Source organism: Leptonychotes weddellii, chromosome 7, assembly GCF_054177405.1.
Source record: "Leptonychotes weddellii isolate Sample4059 chromosome 7, ASM5417740v2, whole genome shotgun sequence".
NCBI lineage: Eukaryota > Metazoa > Chordata > Mammalia > Carnivora > Phocidae > Leptonychotes > Leptonychotes weddellii.
This window is the reverse complement of record NC_138375.1, coordinates 57,127,362-57,146,524: the sequence shown is the minus strand read 5'-3', so window position 1 is coordinate 57,146,524 and position 19,163 is coordinate 57,127,362. Positions and strand designations below refer to the sequence as shown.

Here is a 19,163-nt window from a genome sequence, read left to right as displayed (position 1 = left end):
TACTGGCACAAAAACAGACACATAGACCAATGGAACAGAATAGAGAGCCCAGATATGGACCCTCAACCCTATGATCAAATAATCGTCGACAAAGCAGGAAAAAATATGCAATGGAAAAAAGACAGTCTCTTTAATAAATGGTGCTGGGGAAAAAAAGGGGGACCACTTTAGAGACGGGCTCCCACTGACAGGGCCTCCTGCAATTTTCCCCCTGCCTGGCCATGTGAGGCTCAAACACCAGCCCTTTCTAAGAAGCAGGCCTGGCAAACCTCCCAGCCTGTCCCTCCCAGACCCACAAAGAAAACGACCCCATTCACAAAACTGTGGGACCCATGGAACCCTCAGATAAACCAGAAATGTTGTCTTGTCAGTTCACCTAATATTTGCAGGCATCTACTTCTGTGCCCAAGCCAGCTTAGGCCCTGGGGACACAACGGTCAGCAAAGCAAACCTCATGAAGCCTGTCTTCTAGAGTGGGAGCTAGACATTATTTTTTTAAAATCACATAAATGTATCTTTACTAATCATGTTTAGGATGAAGAAAAAGCAGAGGAAAGGATGTGAGCAGATAATAGTGGAGGAATTAGTCATGGGGGCATTTAGGGGAAGGTTTCTCTCGAGGTGGTGACGTTTGAGATAAGGTCTGGAGAAGAGTTCAACCAGAAGAGAAAAGGGAAGGCTTCCAGACAGAGGAAAGAACATAGCAAAGGCCCTGCAGTGGGAGGGAGGATCCCAGAGGATGCTGGGAGGTGAGGAAGATTCAGTGTCACTGAGGCAGAGTGTGACAGAGAGAGGAAAGGGAGAAGAGGCAAAGAGATGGACAGAGGCCAGAGCATGGCAGACTGAGGAGGAAGGGAGGAATGTGCAGGTCCAGCTGCACAGTTGCCCACTCTGGGGTGTGGAGGGCCAGGGAAAGATGGCCATTAGGGTGGGGAAGGAAACTGGTTTTGAGGACTGAGGGATATTAGGGTATTGTTTCACCTATCAGTCCCCAGGTGCAGGAAAGAAGATTCCAGAACGAACAGGCCCTTGTCCTATTGATAATATTGGGATGGACAGTCCTTACTCTCACCTGGAGAGCCTTTCCTGGCTATATAACTACACATCACTGGTATGTGTACCCAAAATGCTTAATTCGTCTTTAATGTTTACCTCTAATATCTGCAGGATCTTTCCTCACATCCCTGGAAGTCTGCAGAATCTGTTGGCTTCCACAGTAACCATTCATTGAGCCCTTAATACATGGTAGACCCTTCGGACATCACAAGTGCTACATGAGATAGGCACCATTAACTACGCTTTACAGATGAGAAACTGGAGACAGAGAAGTTGGAGTGTTTGCTTACAGTGACTCAGGTAGAAAGTGGAAAATCCAGATTTGAGCCCAGGTCTTCCTGACCCTTCAAACTGCTGCCTTTTGAACCACAGTTCACTGACTGTCTAGTGACCCCTGAGGTCACCCATGGTATGCCTTCAAGGGCTCTCAATCTTAGAGCTCATTTACACCTCCAAACAGCTGGTAGGCTTTAAGAAAGGCACTGGCTTATGCTTTCCTTTTAAAATAAAGGAGTTAGGATGCCTGGGTGGCTCATTCGGTTAAGCGTCTGCCTTCGGCTCGGGTCATGATCCCAGGGTCCTGGGATCGAGCCCCGTGACAGGCTCCCTGCTCAGGGGGGAGCCTGCTTCTAATTTAGGCTGCCAGTAACAAAAAAAAAAATTCAGCTAAAGTGACTTAAACAACTTTTTCCCCTGTGGGACAGGAAGGCGAAGATGAGGTGGAAATGTTGGCATCTGGGGGTTGTCCCCTAGCCCACAATGCCCTCATTTTAGGGATCTGCCCCGGAACAGTTCAGTCATCTGGTCAACCCAACTCCTACCACAGCCCTCTCCCTCACCAAAGAGGAAGTTTGTTTTTCCCACAAGATATACCTGCAGATAGAATGTGCTGCTCAGTGACATTAGGGCCACTGTCTTTGCAATTCTTTTCTCTTTTTCATCTTGTTTGCAAGATATCAGCTATGGCTCCACCTATCATGTCTGTGCTCAAGGTAGAAATAAGGGAGAAGGCAGAAAACACACACTTCCACAAAGCTCCCAAAGCTTTCCCATGTACGCATGTCCAGAATATGTCATGTGACTGCCTCTAGTTGCAAGGATGTGTGAGGAAGTGAGCGTATCACTGGGGACTGAGTTCACTGCTGCTCTGAACCAAGGTGCTTTCAGCCAGGAAGGGGGACGTGGATACAGTGTCAGTCATGAACAATGCCTGCCATCCATGGGCAATAGAATTCTGCTGCACTGTCAGGTGGAATTCTTGGTGTGGGCCCAGTGACAGAGTTCAGCCCTCATAAAATGATTGCTTCTCAGACATTTCTACAAACCACTCAGTTCCCTTAAGATTAATGCGGAAAAAAAAAATCTTACTGTTTAGAAGATTTAAGTGGACTCTGTGGGAATTTAAGGATTTCTCTAAAAGGTCTCAGGAAAAAGGCACAACTAATTATGTGCCTTAAACGTAATACACAGCAAGCTCTGACAGCCCTGCTCTCAGAGATGCAGTGTTCCGCCTTTCTCAGCAGAAGCCGGACATCAGCAGCATCTTTCGAATCTGCCATATTTCCCTTAGGGTGGCTTGAGGATGGGACTTCTTGCTTCATTTAAAAGGAAGGTTTAAAATAGAGACACAGAGAATGAAGGACAGAAAGACTGGGGAGGTCTGTTGGGTGTAAAATTATAGTTGTGTCTTTCTTTGATTTTTGCCTTTTTGTTTCCTAAAATATTTTCACAATGAAGGCTCAGTTCCCCACTCTCCTTCTGCCCTTCATCTGGAGTCCTCAAGGTAGGATAATGAGAGCTCCCTTCAACTGAGTGCTCATTACAAGCCAGGTACAATGCTGTGTGCTCTCTATGCTCCGTCTTTTTTTTTTTTTTTAAGATTTTATTTATTTATTTGAGAGAGAATGAGATAGAGAGCATGAGAGGGGGGAGGGTTAGAGGGAGAAGCAGAATCCCTGCTTGAGCAGGGAGCCCGATGTGGGACTCGATCCTGGGACTCCAGGATCATGACCTGAGCCGAAGGCAGTCACTTAACCAACTGAGCCACCCAGGCATCCCTCTATGTTCCATCTTACTGGGCCTCACAACTGCCCTGAAGAATAAGAACTGTCATCATCCCATTCTGCAGATGAGTAAACTGGGGTCCACAGGAGCAAATGAACATGCCTGGGACTATCGCATATCAGGGGCCAGGCTCCTAACCATCACACCACTCAGCTCTCGAAGGCTATTGTTCTAGCCTAAGAAAACAAAAGCGGCTCAGCCTAACACAGGTCCTCAGGGGAAGCTGAGCCCCACTGGGCTCCCTGCCAGCACTGACCCACAGTGTCTGTCTTCTTCATTCAGGAACTGGACATTGGGCAAGGGAACTAATATAAATGGAGCTGCAGCTCAAGCCAGGCCTTGAGGGACATTTAATTTGAGTGATATCTGATCCTCACAACAGTTCAACAGAAAATCTAGAGACTGGTGATTGTGATGGTCAGCCCTGCATTCTGGCAGATTCTAATCCTGCTAGCTGTGTGACCTCAGGCAAGTTTCCTAACCTCTCTGAGTCTCATTTCCTCTTCTGGAAAATGGTTCCTACTATGGGAAGAACCTTGTGAATAACATGTTAAATAATCAATGGGAATAGTTCAGCACAATGTGTGGCATCACTTAAGCTCTCAATCAATATCAGTTACTGATTGTGATTCTAGAGGGGAGGTTCTATTAGCCCTATTTTAAGGAGGAAGAAACCAAGGTGGCTTGCCCAGGTCACATAGCTAGAAAGTGGCAGAGTTGGGATTGGAACTCAGGCCTGAGCTGGCTTCATTCATAAGCCACGATGCATCTTTCCATCAGAGGTGACCAACAAAGCATCTCTATCAGAGCAGTAGCACCATCAGAGGGAAGCAGCGTGTGCTGCCAAGGAAAGATTTGCTCTTTCCTCTGATGGCCAAAACCTCGAAGGATGGGGTCTGGGCATGGCCAGACCCTGGGCAGAAGTGATTCTTAACATATTCCCTTTTCGCTGTCAGCAGCAAGCAGATGGGGAGCCTGCATTCCGGGGCTCCAAACAGGAAAGTCATAAATTTGCATCCTCCAGAGATGGCACCCAGTGCTCCATGTAATATCTCCTGGAGGTGTCAGCACATCATAAAGCATTCCTACTTGGCCCGGAGCAGCTGCTCCCAATTTTGTCCAAGGTTCAGAAACAAGACACGTGGGCCTGCCGCTGACTATTCCTTGGTTCAAGTCTATGGAATTTCGGCCTCCAAGGCCTCCATCGGCAAACACTCAGAGACGTTTTCCCAGGCCAGCACAAACATGCTTCCAGGAGGCTTCTCCAAGTGCTCCTGCCTTCTTCAAATAGGCCAAGAGGGTTGGGTTTTCCCCTGCTTTGGGCCTGAGAGAGGTACGGCATGTATTGCACATAAATGCAAATAGTAGGTACAAGGTGGCCAGAATGGTCTGGTTTTGACTTTTTCATTAGAGTACTGAAATAGATGACCAGGGCACTGCCTCTGGGGTAGCCACCAGAGTCCATCAGGCAAGAGGCATGGGGCCAGACATGGTCAGCAGAGCTCTTGGGCGCTCTCCACGCTGACACGCCGCAGAGAGACAGTGCATGTTTAGCTAGGCCTTGCAGTGGGTTTTACAAATCCTCCTCTGTGTGCACAAAGCAGAGAATTCTCTGCCCTTGGGCCTGCTCACCTGGATGCACCCCATCAGCGTGAGGTGTCCTCTTTCTGGAAATCAGATACCAGAAGTGCCGGGCAGAGGCCAAAGGGGCAACCTGGTCCCACCCGGGACGTGGAGAAAAAGCAATAGGCTATAGCAGAAAGAAGAACAGGCCTCAAAAGGATGACCTGGGTCCAAATCCTGGTTCTGTCTCACCTCTTTCATCTTCACTAAGTCCTCTGTCCTCATCTGGAGAACATGGTTCATAATGCCCTTCCTGCCATCTTATAGGGTTTGTCCAATAAGGGGATGTGTGTGCACGCTCTTATCTGTAAAAAGTCCAGCAGAGAGGAGGTGCCTACTTAGTGTTTCTGAATGAATGAGGGAATTAACAACTTGGTACACTTGCAGGGAAAACAGGGGCACTTGTTCTGAGAGCAGCACTTAGCATGTCCGTGGTTAAAGGTGGGCCCATTTAAAGCACTGGCTAGACATCCTCTGTAATTTCCTGAGTGAGTGGACAAAGCCAGGATACATCATCTTAAAGCCAAGCCCGGGCCCATGTGCCATGCTGTTGAGAACCCTCTAACATGTCCCCACCACATTAAGAAAGGCACCCAAATCCTGGCCAGGAACTTTAAAATATGGCTGCAAATTGACCCTTCCCCAGATCTACCAAATCAGAACCTTGGCGATAAGACCCAACAATCTGTTTTTAGCAAGCCCTGCAGGGGATTCTGACACACGGTTGAAAATCACTTCTGCAGGTCCCAGTCACAGCCCCCAGTGACCAGTGTCACAAATATCTATATGGACCTTTAAGGCTGTAGTGGCCGTCATCATGACTTCCTTAGCTGCAGGCTCCAAATGAGAGTCTCTATTCAAGCCAGACCTGCTGAGGAGTTGCAGCTCAAACTGGTAAATGTCAGAAACTTCTAGCAACTCTGGATAGGGGAAGTGACCTAAGGTCTTGTTGCAGAAAGAATTTTGCTACCAAGTACAGGATGGATTTTAAAGGGATGGAGGCAGATCAATGGTGTATTCGTCCGGGTATCCTGTGTATCACCCAGAATGCTTTTGGCTGCAGCTGCAAGTAATGGATTATCAAGTGAAGGGTGGCTGAAACAATATAGACCCTTACTGTGTCACTTTGCAAGAAGCCCAGAGAAAGCAGCATTGGTTCCTAAGTTCTCAGGTCTTCCCATCTGATGGCAGGTCAACCTTCATGGTCACAAGATGGCTGCTGCAGCCTCAAACACCATGACATTTAAACATGAAGGACTCTATCTCCTTATGAGGGAGGAGAAATGTTCGCAGAAGTCTGCTAGCCGACTTTCCCTTACATCCCTTGCCCAGACTTTGGGGATAATGTTCACTCCCACTGACCAAGGAGAATGGGATTGCCACAGTCAGCTTTGCTTCATCATGAACAAAACTGGGGCTCTTAATGGAGGGGAAGATGGGAAAAGACTAAGGGCAGTGAATCTGCTAACAGCTATGAGGGCATTTCTTTAGAAAGGGGTGAGCTGAGACCCTGAGTGCCAAGTTACAAATGCCAGTGGAAAATGTTCTTGTAGTTTATGGAAGATCCTGCATAGCCAAGTGGGAAGCATCAGAGGGGAAGGGATTAGGGTGGGAGTAAACCCAAATGAGAAAATCAACACTGGGGTGGCTCAGTCGGTTCAGCATCTGCCTTCGGCTCGGGTCATGATCCCAGGGTCCTGGGATCGAGCCCGGCATCGGGCTCCCTGCTCAGCGGGGAGCCTGCTTCTCCCTCTCCCTCTACCCCTCCCCCTGCTTGTGCTCGCTCTCTATCAAATAAACAAAAATAAAACCTTAAAAAAAAAAAAAGAAAATCAACTCTGTGGAGAAGCAGAGGCAGAGGGAGAAGAGCAGAAGAGCAGATTTGGGCCCAAGAAGATTTCTATATTTTCTAGGAGCTATTACATGAACAGAGAAAGACAGCATGGTACCGCGGACACCAAGGCCACATACAGGTGGGGGGAATCCCTTCTGTAACCTGAAATCTTTCAGGGATCTGAGCTAGAGGTAGGGCAGTTACCAGAGGCAGCTTAGCTTCTCAGGAGCTCTCAAATGCCTAGCTGGGCATATGCCAACTTGGGGGCAACCCCACATTGGGGTTCTCAGGTCCTGATCTAACACTTTGTCTTTAGAAGCCAAAACAAAAACAAAAACAAAAACAAACACACACACACACACACACACACAAAACCCACCTCAGTATGCAGGGAGTTGGGGTGGGGGGCCTATAGGGAAACCTAGGCGTCTGGGCTCACCAAAGTTTCCTTTCCAGAGTATAAGTCTGTGACTATGAATTCTATTTCCTATAGAGGCAGGGTGGTCTGCCAGGCACACCCCAAAACCAGGGGGTCTGCCAGGCAAGTGGTAAGCATTCAGGGCCCAGGAAGAGAGAGAGCCCCGGCAGAAGGTGGGCTAGGAGGAAGTGAGGCTCAAAGACGCCCCCCACCCCCCACACACCTCCCCGAAGGCTCCATCCAAGAGGAAATAGATTCCAGGGAGGGGGGCAAAGGGCTTCAAGGGGCTTCGCAGAGATGAAAGAAGATGAAGAGGGTCCTTCCGCGGTGACATAAGGGGTGTTAGTCCCAGGAAAAGCCCACATCTCTGACCTGTGAGCCAGCTGGGAACTGGGTAAACAGAGTGCAGGATGCAGGAGCTCCTCCTGAGGCACGTGTGCTGGGAGTCAGAGTAAGCAGGTTTGTTCTAGGTAAGGACTCGGCATGAGAGGGCTAAGAGAAGATCATCCCAGAAGGCAGGTGCCTCTCCCTTCACCGTACGCTGCCTCGTACTGGACCTACAGAGGGGTCTGCCAGGGTGAAGAGAAGAGTTTTAGCAGGCTGCAAACAGACTGAGTTCTGCACAACCCTCTGTGAACCAGAGTTCAATTTCGCTGGAAGCCTTTCCCCCCAAGCCCCCGCACCGGGAGGATTTACTGTTCTGGGGGGTCTGTGTCTGCATTGTCACCTGCTGCACTCCCAAGGCCCAGGAATGGCCCCAGGTCAACAGCTGCCTGCAGGCTTCCCCCTGCCCCCTGCCCCCTCCCTGCAGCAGCCCCAGGGATGGGCAGCTCACCTAGCCTCCCAGCCTCTGAGCACTCCAAGGGGCGCCTCTCTCTTCCTGCCACCTGAGGAGGCACGGGTGTGTGTGTGCCCCTGCTGCCACCCTGTGGTCCCCAGCAGGCTGCTGGCCCCCTCCTGTCATCATCACTTACAGGGAAGGCCTCCAGCCCTGAACCCAGGATGCACAGGCTCCCCATGTAGACGTCACAAGTCTGCTGAAGTCTCACCTATAAAATGGGGCCTGATCCCTCCAGAGTCTCACAGCCCCATTTGTCACTAAGAAGAGTTAGAAAGCCATCCATCTTGCTCCTGGTGTCATTTCGGTAATGGATCATTCCTCTACTTCTGATCACCTGTTATGCTGGACAAGTTTTTTTTTTCCTCTTAGTAAATTTTTCTTCAAACTTTACAAAAGTAACCTGTCTGCCCTACGCAGCAATGGTAGGAATATGTAGGGAAAAAACCTCACCTCTCCCAACTTCCTTTTCATCTGCCCTTCCCATGCCTAAACCATGTTGGGGTATAACCGTCCCCCTCTCCTGCTCCCATAAATATATGCAAATGTGTGCACAGGCAGCCTCTTGGGGCTGCTAGTTTTTACAAAACTGGGATCCTACAATACACACTTTCTCTCCTAACAAGGCATCATGGCTTCTGCCATTGATAGACAAAACCAGATGCATTTTGTACATAGTTGTGGAATATTTCCCAGTTTTGATGGGCCACAATTCCTTTGCTCACCCTTCCCCCACTGGCAGCTATTTAGGTGGTGTCCACCTTCTCATCAGTGTGGGCAAAGCCACAAGGAATAGTCCCCGTCCACACGGGCAAACTACAGATGCCATTTGTCTGCCTTCCTTGCCTACTTTCTCTCTTCCTTCCTACACAGTCTTGTTCATTTTCTCTCCAATTCTTGTCAGCAATTTCTGTTACTGTACTTAATAACCAAGTACGATGTTCTTTTTTTTTTTTTTTTTTAGTTTTTCTGTTGTTACCTATAAGGATTCTGGTACCCAGTTCCAGTATATGTGTGGATTTTAGTCAAAGACTAAATACATATTTCTTATTATAAATCACAATACCACAATCTGTATCTCCAGAGAGTCAGAAGCTACTCAGGGCAAGATGAGAACATTACACTCACCTTTGTTACGTGGGAAGTGCCAGAACCCAGTAGGTATATTTATGAGGTTTTTTGTTTTTTTTAAGATTTTATTTATTTATTTATGAGAGAGAGAGAGCACAAGCAGGGGGAGCGGCATGCAGAGGGAGAAGCAGGCTCCCCATGGAGCAGGGAGCCCAATGCAGGATTTGATCCCAGGATTCCAGGATCAGGACCTGAGCCGAAGGCAGACGCTTCACCGACTGAGCCACCCAGGAGTCCCCCGAGTAGGTATATTTATAACAGGAATGAGTACATGAACCAACCCTGTGAGAGGGAGTCCCCGGTGCCTCTAAATCATTACAGATATGATGGTTAAGAAGATGGGTTTTAGAATCAGGTGAAACCATGGTTTACATCCTTGGTCTAATAATTCACAAGCCGGGTGTACTTGAACAAGCTATTTCGCATTGGAGCCTTAGCTTCCTTCTTTGTACAATGGGGAAGGCAATACCCACCTTGCGGGGTTCCTGTAGTGCAGTACTACGTAACAATAGGGATGGTAATAATGACAATAAAACCCAATTAAACTAACAAACAAACTCACAGATATTTTCAGAATGAGAAAGAAAACTTTCCTGTAATCCTTTGTAAGTGGTCTATGGCGTGGAAGAGAAGGTCAGGAGGAAGTGCAGTGGGGCCTGGGAAACAGGTGACAAATGACCTGAGGGCCTGGACACCTTAGAAGCAGTGTTTCCCAAATTTGAACAATCTTAACCATCAGTGAGCAGTTAGTACAGAGATTCCTAAGCCCTTCTCTTGGAGATGTGGACTCACTAAGTCTGGCATGAGGCTGAGACATTTGCGTTGTAATAATCACCCAAGGGCTTTGGGTGCATAGCCAGGTCTGGGGAGCACGCACGGAAATGGGTAAGCCCAGATGAGCTCCAGTCTCCTGTGTTCTCCTCACAATGTTTCATAGTTTTCAGCTTTACATTTAGTTATGTAATCTATTTTTACTTAACTTTTGTGTATGAGGCAAAGTGTGAATCAAAGATCTTATATATATGTATAAGATATCCATATCCAATTGTTCCAGCACCATTTGTTGAAAAGACAGAGCATTCAGTTTCCTTCGCACCTTTGTTAAAAATCAATTAGCCATATATGTGTACACCTACTCATGGACTTGATCCTGTTCCGTTGACCTATTTGCTTGCCATGATGCTAATACCACACTGTCTTGATCACTATAGCTTTATAATAAGTCTCAAAGTCAGATAATGTAAAGCTTTCAACTCTGTTCTTTTTTCCAACATGTTCTGGTTATTTAGGTCACTTGCCTTTCCATATGAATTTTAAAATCAGCTTGACAATTTCTTCCAAAGGCCTGCAAGATTTTGATTTAAATTTTGTTGAATAACTGGAACAGTTAGGGGAGAATGGAAAAGATCCATAAACACAGCATCTCTCTCCACAATTTAGCAATCCAGCAATACTTTGAGTATAAGGTTCCTTTGTGGGAAAATGTTTAAAGAAATTAAATTTCTTTAATACATGTAGGGCTGTTCAGTTTATCTCTTTTGCTGTACATTTGAACTAGGACATGGCTCCTGTGTCCCTCCAACACAGAATTGTGACGTCCCTTTATTTGCAAAAGCAATTTGCCAATGGCAAACACCAAATAATCTATATGTCAAGAAGCGTGGTTGCTTTTGCTGAATTTGATGGATAAATATTTAAATGGTAATGCTAATAAGACCTAATCATTATCCAATCTTTTTCGCCATGGCCAAAACATAAAGGTCAAGAAACAGAAAGATGCCTCCGTTTGAAAAGAAAGTTCAGGATAACTCATCTTTTTAAAGCACTCTTTTTTATTACTTTGACAAGTTTAATTTATTTCTAGTTGTTTGTGTTCACCTCCTGGGTAAAGCAGCATACTCTGTGAGGACACTGAAGCATTGCAGAATTGAGACCCTTCAGCAGACCTTGGTGATGGAATCAGCACACAGAGGTGAGGCAGAGCTGCTGGGATTCTGACAGAACAATTAGGTCTAGAGATTACCACGGTGAGAAAGACTTCAGATCTTCTGGTATATTTCCCACTTCCAAAGAACTTTTCAAATTTTCCAGGCTAGCTCCTAGCCTATCTGCAAGCAAAGTGAGATAAACAGGCATAGAATGCCAGTGAATCAATCTAGCACTCCACCTACAAGACCCCTGCTCCCCTTTGTGAGGTAGTGCGCAAAATGACAAATGGACATTCCAGAGGTTCCTTCTTCCCTGGATGAAGAAACTGGTGTCTGAGCAATCACAGTTTAGGAGAACAGAAGTTTCATGCAATGAAGCAGACAGCAAGGCAGTGAAGGGAACAGAAGACAATTCCTCTCTTATATACCACATTGACTGAATGGTCAATGACCTTAAGAAACAGAATTAACCTTTAAATTCTCACATCTAAAATTCAATGACAGCAAAAGGTTTCACCATAATGACTTTTGGTCAGTAGAATTTGGGGGATCAGAAGGGGAAAGAGCTTTTATTTTTAATTTTATGTACTTATACTTAAATGTTTAAACAATGATTCTGTATTCCTTTGGCTATTTAAAAACTTTATAAACTAGTTTAGCTTTTGTTATTAAAGCAAGTTCTAAGGTAAGAAATCTGTCTCTTTCTCATAATAAAACTCCATTAGAACATTCATTGGCCTGGAACTGTATCTTTCTCAAGGCCCCACACAATCATTATACTTTGGAAATGTTTTTAAATTGGCAAAATGAGATGACTTGGTGTGTCCTCTTTGCTCTTTGAAGTATTTATGAGCATCATAAACCCTAATTCTGACCATCAGGGGCTTTGTAAATCAACATGACTCAAGAGTTGGACAATAATGCAGATAGCCCAAAAATCAAAACTATCAAGTGGATAGTTTTGGATCCAGTGGACCCAGTTCTGGCTATGATGGAATAATAGGGACCAGATTTACCTTCGTGCCTAAAATAACTATGAAACTGGACATAATATATGAAACAATGGTTTTCAAGACATTGGACAACCATGTAACAAAACACAATGACCCCAGCAAGACTGGAAAAAATGAGGTAAGCCCTATGATTATCCCGAGTTACTGCCTTGACGGCATTTCCAGGCTATGACATAGGTAGGGGGAACCAAGCAGAGCCCAGAGTACTCTCTGAGTTTAGAAGATTAAGCTAAGAGTACAGGGAGACCACAGCAGCTAGAGTTTGCAGGACACAACAGTGGACAGGAGCGAGCTGCACAGAGAATCCCCAAAAATCAATAGAGGGTGTCCTTGAGTATTCAGCAGAATAGTGATCAGTGTATGTTTCTGAAGAAACTGCACGAGGCTGGGGAAAGAACCATCCAAAAGGATGAGAGGGAACAGTACCTGGTACAGTCAGCGAGGCCAGAAAACCTCATACTTCATGGGGTATTGAGTAAAGTACTAAGAACCATCTCACCTAAGTAGCAGAGAATGACTAGTCCTAGATAAGATGCTGTCCTGGTCCAGCCTAAAAGAAATTTAAAAGCAAGATCTGAAAGGATCAAACTGTATCCAAACAACTTAACGTCATCCTAGAATAAAGCTCAAAAATATTTATAGGAATATAAAAATATCTAGCAACCAAAAAGGTAAAATTTATAATGTCTGCCACCCAATCAATCACCAGGCAGACATTCAAAGGAACAGGAAAATATGGCCCCCAGGAAATAGAGAAATTAATTGAAAATAACCCAGAGATGGCACAAGTGTTAAAATTAGCCAAAGAGAACATGCCAACAGTTATTATAATTGCATTCCATATGTTCAAAAGCTAGAGGCAACATGAACATGTTGAGTAGAAACATGGAAGATACATGAAAAGATAACAAATCAAACATCTAGAGATTAAAACTACAATGTCTGAGATGAAAAATACACTGTATAGGATTAATGACAGATTAGACACTGAAGAGATGATTAATGAACTTGAAAACATAGCAATAGAAAATATTCAAAGTAAAACACAGAAAAAAATACATTAAAAATGGACAGTATTTTTGAGTTATGTGACAACTTCAAACAGACTAATATATGTGTAATTTGAACTCCAAAGGTGGGAAATGAAGACAGAAAAAAAGATTTGCGGAAATAATGGTAAAATATTATCCAAATCTGATGAAAAATAAAAATTGCAACTAACTAAAAAGCCAAAAAACTCCCAAAACAAGAAACATGAAGAAAACCACTTCAAAATACATCATAACCCAATTGCACAAAACCAACAATAAAGAGAACATCTTAAAAGCATCCAGAGAAAAACAGATACATTATGTAAGGAGGAAAAAGGTAGGAGTGACAGCACATTTCTCATCAGAACTCATGCAAGCTAGAAGGTAGGGGAGCAACATCTTTAAGGTACTAAGAGGAAAAAAAAAAAAAAAACCATCAACCTAAAATTCTATACCTAGTGAAAAAATAAAGACTTCATACAAAACCTGAAAAAAAATTATCACCGGAGATCTGCACTACAAGAAAAGTTAAAGGAACTATTTCATATAGAAGGAAACCAGTAACAGATGGGAATACAGATTTATACAAAGAAATAAAAAACACCAGAAATGCTAACTATGTGGATAAATATGTTTTTTTCTTAATACTTAAATGTCTTTTAATTAATTGTTTAAACTGAAATAATAGCACGGTATTGGTGGGTTTATAATATATGTACAAAATGACAGCAACAGCATAAAAGTTGGAGAGGAGAAATGGAAATATACTATGGTGAGATTCTTATACTACACATGAAGCAATATAATATTGCTTGAAGACAGACTGTGATAAGATACAGATGAATACTATTAAGCCTAAAGCATCCACAAAGAACAAAAAAGAATGACAGCTAACAGTAAACAAAGGAGATAAAATGGGTAATAAAAATACTCAATCCAAAGGAAATCAGAAAAGGAGGAAAAAATGAACAAAGAGCACATGAGAAACAAGAAAACAAACAGCAAGATGGTAGATTTATACCTAACCATATCAATAATCATATTAAATGGAAACAATAAAAAAATAGTTCCCATTAAAAAGCAGAAATTGTCAGGTAGGATAAAAAACAAAAAAGCAAGACAAACATGTTGTCCACAAGAAATCCACTTTCAGTATAAAGACACAAAGAGATTAAAAATGAATGGATAGAAAACATACCATGCTAAAATTAAACTTTTAAAAATCTGTAGTAGCTAAATTAATATCGGACAAAGTAGATTTCAGAGCAAAGAATAACACCAAGGGGAAAAAAAACCTCATTTCAAAATGATAATGTGGTCAATTCATTTTAAAAGATGATAATCTTAAACATTTATGTACCTAGCAATAAAGCTGCAAAATACATAAAGCAAAAACTTCCAGAACTGAAAGGAGAAATAAACAAATCCATAATTAGAGCTGGAGATTTTGATACTCTTTTTAAATAACTGATGGAATAAGTATATGGAAAATCAGTATGGATATAGAAGACTTCAATAATATTATCAACTAGGGCAACCCTCTCTGGTCCCCTCCCTCTTCAGGAGCTTTGTACTATCACTCAATAAACTGCTTTGCTGCCCACCAAAAAAAATAAAATAATAATAATATCAACCAATCTGATCTAATAGACATCTAAAGACACTCTACTCAACAACAGCAGAACATACATTCTTTTCAACTGCACACAGAAAATTTACCAAGACAGACTATACTCTTGGCCATGAATGAAATCTTAATAAATTTTTAAAAATTCAAGCCATATAAAGTATGTTCTCTGACAGCAATGGGATTGATTAAATTAGAAATCAATATCCAAATACTTGGAAACCAAATGATACCCTCCTAATTAACACATGAGTTAAAGAATAAATCAACAGGAAAATTATAAAGCATTTGAATGGAGAGAAAATACAACATGACCACAATTTATAAGACCGCCTCAGAAGAAGATGCCTAAGAAGAAAGGTCTCAAATCAATGGCACCAGTTTCCATTCTAAGAAACTAGAAAATTTTTTAAAAAAAGGAGCAAATGAAATCCAAAGTAAGCAACAGAAATAAAATAATGAAGTACTTAAACAAATGAAATAGAAAACAGGAAAAAAACAACAGAATAAAATCAATGAAACCAGCAGCTTTCTCTGTTCTTTGAGAAGACAAAAATAAAAATGAACATCAGGCCAGACTCATCAGGAACACAAGAGAGAAAATACCAATGGCCAATATTAGGAATGAGAGGGGTGCATCGGTATAGCTTCTACAGATAGTAAAAAGACTAATAAAAGAATCTTTTGAACAACATCATGCCAATACTTTCCACAATTTGGAAGAAATGGACAAATTCATTGAAGGCCATAAACTACTAAAACTTATTTAAGATTAAATAGATAACCAACATCTAATAAAAAAAAAAATTGAATTTGTAGTTTAAAACCTTCATGCAAGCAAGCTCTAGGCCCAGATAGCTTCATAGTGAGCTCTACCCACATTTAAGGAAGAGTTCATATCCATTCTACATAATCTCTTCTAAGAAATTAAAGGTGAGGGAATCTTCCCAACTCAAAGATGAGGCCACACTGATACCTAAACCTGACAGAGACATTATAAGAAAAGGAAACTAAAGACCAATGTCTTCCATGAGTAAAAATAAACTAACCCTCAATAAAATATTAAAAAGAATCCAGGTAGGGGCGCCTGGGTGGCTCAGTTGGTTGGGCGACTGCCTTCGGCTCAGGTCATGATCCTGGAGTCCCTGGATCGAGTCCCGCATCGGGCTCCCCGCTCGGCGGGGAGCCTGCTTCTCCCTCTGACCCTCCCCCCTCTCATGTGCTCTCTCTCTCTCATTTTCTCAGTCTCAAATAAATAAATAAAATCTTTCAAAAAAAAAAAAAGAGTAATATCTAAAAAAAAAAAAAAAGAATCCAGGTAATTCACCATATTAGCAAAATAAAAATTAAATCCATATAATCACCTCAATAGATACAGAAATAGCATTTTAAAAAAAACAACCAATATCCATTCCTGACAAAATCTCAAAAAAGCAAAAAAACAAAATCTTTCTCAAACTCTACAGCTAATATCAAACTTAATGGTGAAAGACTGAATGCATTCCCCTTAAGATCAGGAATAAATCAAGAATGTTCACTCTCATGATTTCTATTTAATTTTGTACTAAGTGTTCTAGGCAGTGCAATAAGGCAAGAAAAAGAAACAGAAAGTTTCCATGTCAGAAAGGAAAAAGCTAAACTCTTTATTTGCAAACATGATCATCTATCAAAACAATATAATGAGATCTACCAAAAAAAAAAAAAAGATACTAGAACTTATAATTAAGTTTAGCAAGGGTACGGGATTATAAGATCAATATCCAAAAATAAACTGTATTTGATATACTAGACATAAACCATCAGATATTAAAATTTTTTAAAAATACACTTACAAATGCACTAAATATTAAATCTTTGGAGCTAAATCTGACAAGGTGTATTTATATTGAAAGTTAAATATCACTAGTGAGAGAGATACAATATGTTCATGAATCAGAAGACTCAATATTGTTAAGGTGCCAAATTGTTTTATAGATTCATTGAAATCCTAAGTAAAATCCCAGCAATCCTTATAGATATTAACATGCTGATTCTAAATTAGTATTTAAATGTGAATGATCTAGAATAGCCAAAACAACTTTCAAAAAGAATACATTTGGAGGACTAACACTGCTTCAGATTTTAAGAGTAATTAAGACAGTATGGAAATACCACAAAAATTGACAAATAGATCAAACCCATATATATACGGACAACTGCCTTCAACAGAGCTGCAAAAGCAATTGAGTGCATAAGACTTTGTGACCTTGTGTTAGGCAAAGACCTTTTAGATACACAACAAAAGCATGATCCATAAATGAAAAAACTGGTAAGCTGAACTTCATTATAGCTTGAAACGTTTGCTCTTAAAAAGACACAGCTAAGAAAATGAAAAGACAAGCCACAGAATAAAAGTACACATAGATCTGGTACATTCCCTCCCTGGCAAATAGAGTCCTCACCCTATGTCCATTTGAGTTCTGCCCGACTTTAGAATCTTAGATTCTAAGGTTCTTGATATAAGAGGCTGACTCCTTCGGATTACTAAAAACAATGGCATCCAGGAGAGTGGAGAAGCCCAAAGCTGGGAATCAAGGGCACCTGAATTGGTAGTCTGCTTGCAACAAGTGTTCCCAGTATCAGAGCTTCTGGAACGGGGACACGGGTCTCATCCACAGAAACACACTCTCCATAGCCCAAGATGATGCTCCAGTTTTCACTTACAGATGTTTTTGTACTTTAGCCCGGTGGCTGGTAACTCAGGATGGTGCAATTCTTAATCTCCAGCACTGTGAACGGCCACTGGTATTTGTCTTAGAAGAGGTGCACCAGATCACTGTGGAGACAAGCCTAGAATTTGGCCCTGGGTCAGTCTGCCTCTCTCGTTCACTTCTCTCTCTCTTTTGAAAAGCATCAGGACTTCCTAATCGTAAGTATTAGGTGTTAGGGGTGCTCAAGATATTTATTTTCGTCTGTCTCCTGAAAAGTCCAGCTAAGAATGCTCAGAGCAAGCCCAAGGTTACCTCAAGTCAGAGGTTTACCACAGCATTTGATATGACTTTACCTCTTCCCTGTGTCTGGAAAAACCAGCATAACTTAATTAACTGGCCCAAGTTAAATCAGATGTAACCAGAGACTGATGACAGAGAGAATGAAATGGGCTAACCTGGAGAGAAATGGCCCTAGGCTTTAAATAGGATCTGGATAAAGAAGGAGTATTAGGGAGTAAGTCAAAGAGAGAAGCAACCTTAGAGGGGGAGCCAGTCTGTATCTCAGCTTCCTGAAAAACTGAGTGGATACCAGTTGCTGGCTGTTGATCCATTTCTTCTTTGTAGTAAAAGAGGCCCTCCCCCTTTTTCTTGAGGAAACCACCCTTCCCACATGCAGTTTGGTTAGTCAATACCGCCCTCAGATCCAGCAAATCAATGAAGCCATAATACACTATAGTCATTAGCTAAGGGGTGGGAAGAGGACCCAGCCTAGACAAAGGAGACATAAAACACCCTCTGCTGGGATTTCTGGGAGAAAAAGTTTTCTCACTACAAAGAAGGATGCTTCTCACAACTTGGATATAACAAGAAAGCATGTAGGTCTTGGAAATCATCTTCCAACGAAAAGGACAGACAGTTTTAGTTACAGGTTAATGACTGAGGGATGAACAGACTAAAAAACAAACAAACTGGAACATTGGGTTGAGATGCTAGATCAAGCCATACCTGAAGTAAGTAAGACCCACCTCTGGACTGATTAGTAATATGAACCAATACATTCCTTTTATTGTTTAAGCCATTTTGAGTAAAAGTTTCTATCAATTGTTACTGAAATATTCACAACAGACACACACCCAAGAAAGACATTTTTCTGCTAATATCTTTACAAGTAACCCTGTAAGCAATCCTTAATAATAAAGGACAATGAAGGCAATCAGAGTCAGGAGATTCGGCATCAGGCCCAGGCCATGTATGGCCACTAATCCTGAGCTCAACAATGATAACAGTAACAGCAACAGCTACAGTTGACTCCTCATTAGCCATGAGCCTGTTCTAGTTGCTGTACATACAGCATTGTAATCTTTACAAAGAGGAAGATGGAGACTACATTTCTTATTTTACTGATGAGAAAAACTGAGGCTCGTGGAGATAAAAATAACCTGCCCAAGGCCAAAGAGTGAGTAAGCTAGTTACTTTTTCTTCATAGCCCAGATGTGATAGATTTCATTATTATAGCTCTCCCCCACTGAACTGAAAGTGCCATGAGGCATTCTGGAACCTTTGTCTTTTTCACTGCTGGATTCCCGGTGCCCAGAACAGCTGCTGCACAGAATAGGCCCTCAGGAAAGAGTGGTTGTATAAAATGAACAAGATTCAAACCCAGGTCTGGAGCCAACTCTTTTTCACAGCTCCAGACTACCTCTCATTATCTCATTCTATGAGTGAGCCTCTCACATGCTTAAGAACATCCCTGCCTCCTCTGATCTCGTGGAATGTTTTAAGTAACTGGCCTTGCTTCATAAGCCCTGTCATGGAATCCCTTGACCATCCTGGATCTTCTCTAAGAATCCCATGATACCTGCTGGTGGTACCATGTGCAAACAAAAGAGACCGACTTGGTGGTAGACACA

General features: G+C 42.5%; 1 long non-coding RNA gene across 2 annotated transcripts in view; it reads right to left on the bottom strand.

The window, feature by feature from the left end:
• The window catches only part of LOC115942561 (uncharacterized), a 203,924-nt gene that overhangs the window by 31,027 nt on the left and 153,734 nt on the right, over positions 1 to 19,163 (bottom strand). The window contains exon 4 of one of the 2 annotated variants that reach the window (XR_014146995.1): positions 6,514 to 11,072. The exons of the other annotated variant lie outside the window; for it this stretch is intronic. This is a non-coding gene — a long non-coding RNA (uncharacterized LOC115942561). Of the gene's footprint in view, positions 1 to 6,513; positions 11,073 to 19,163 lie in introns of those variants that run through there. 2 annotated transcript variants of the gene reach the window in all.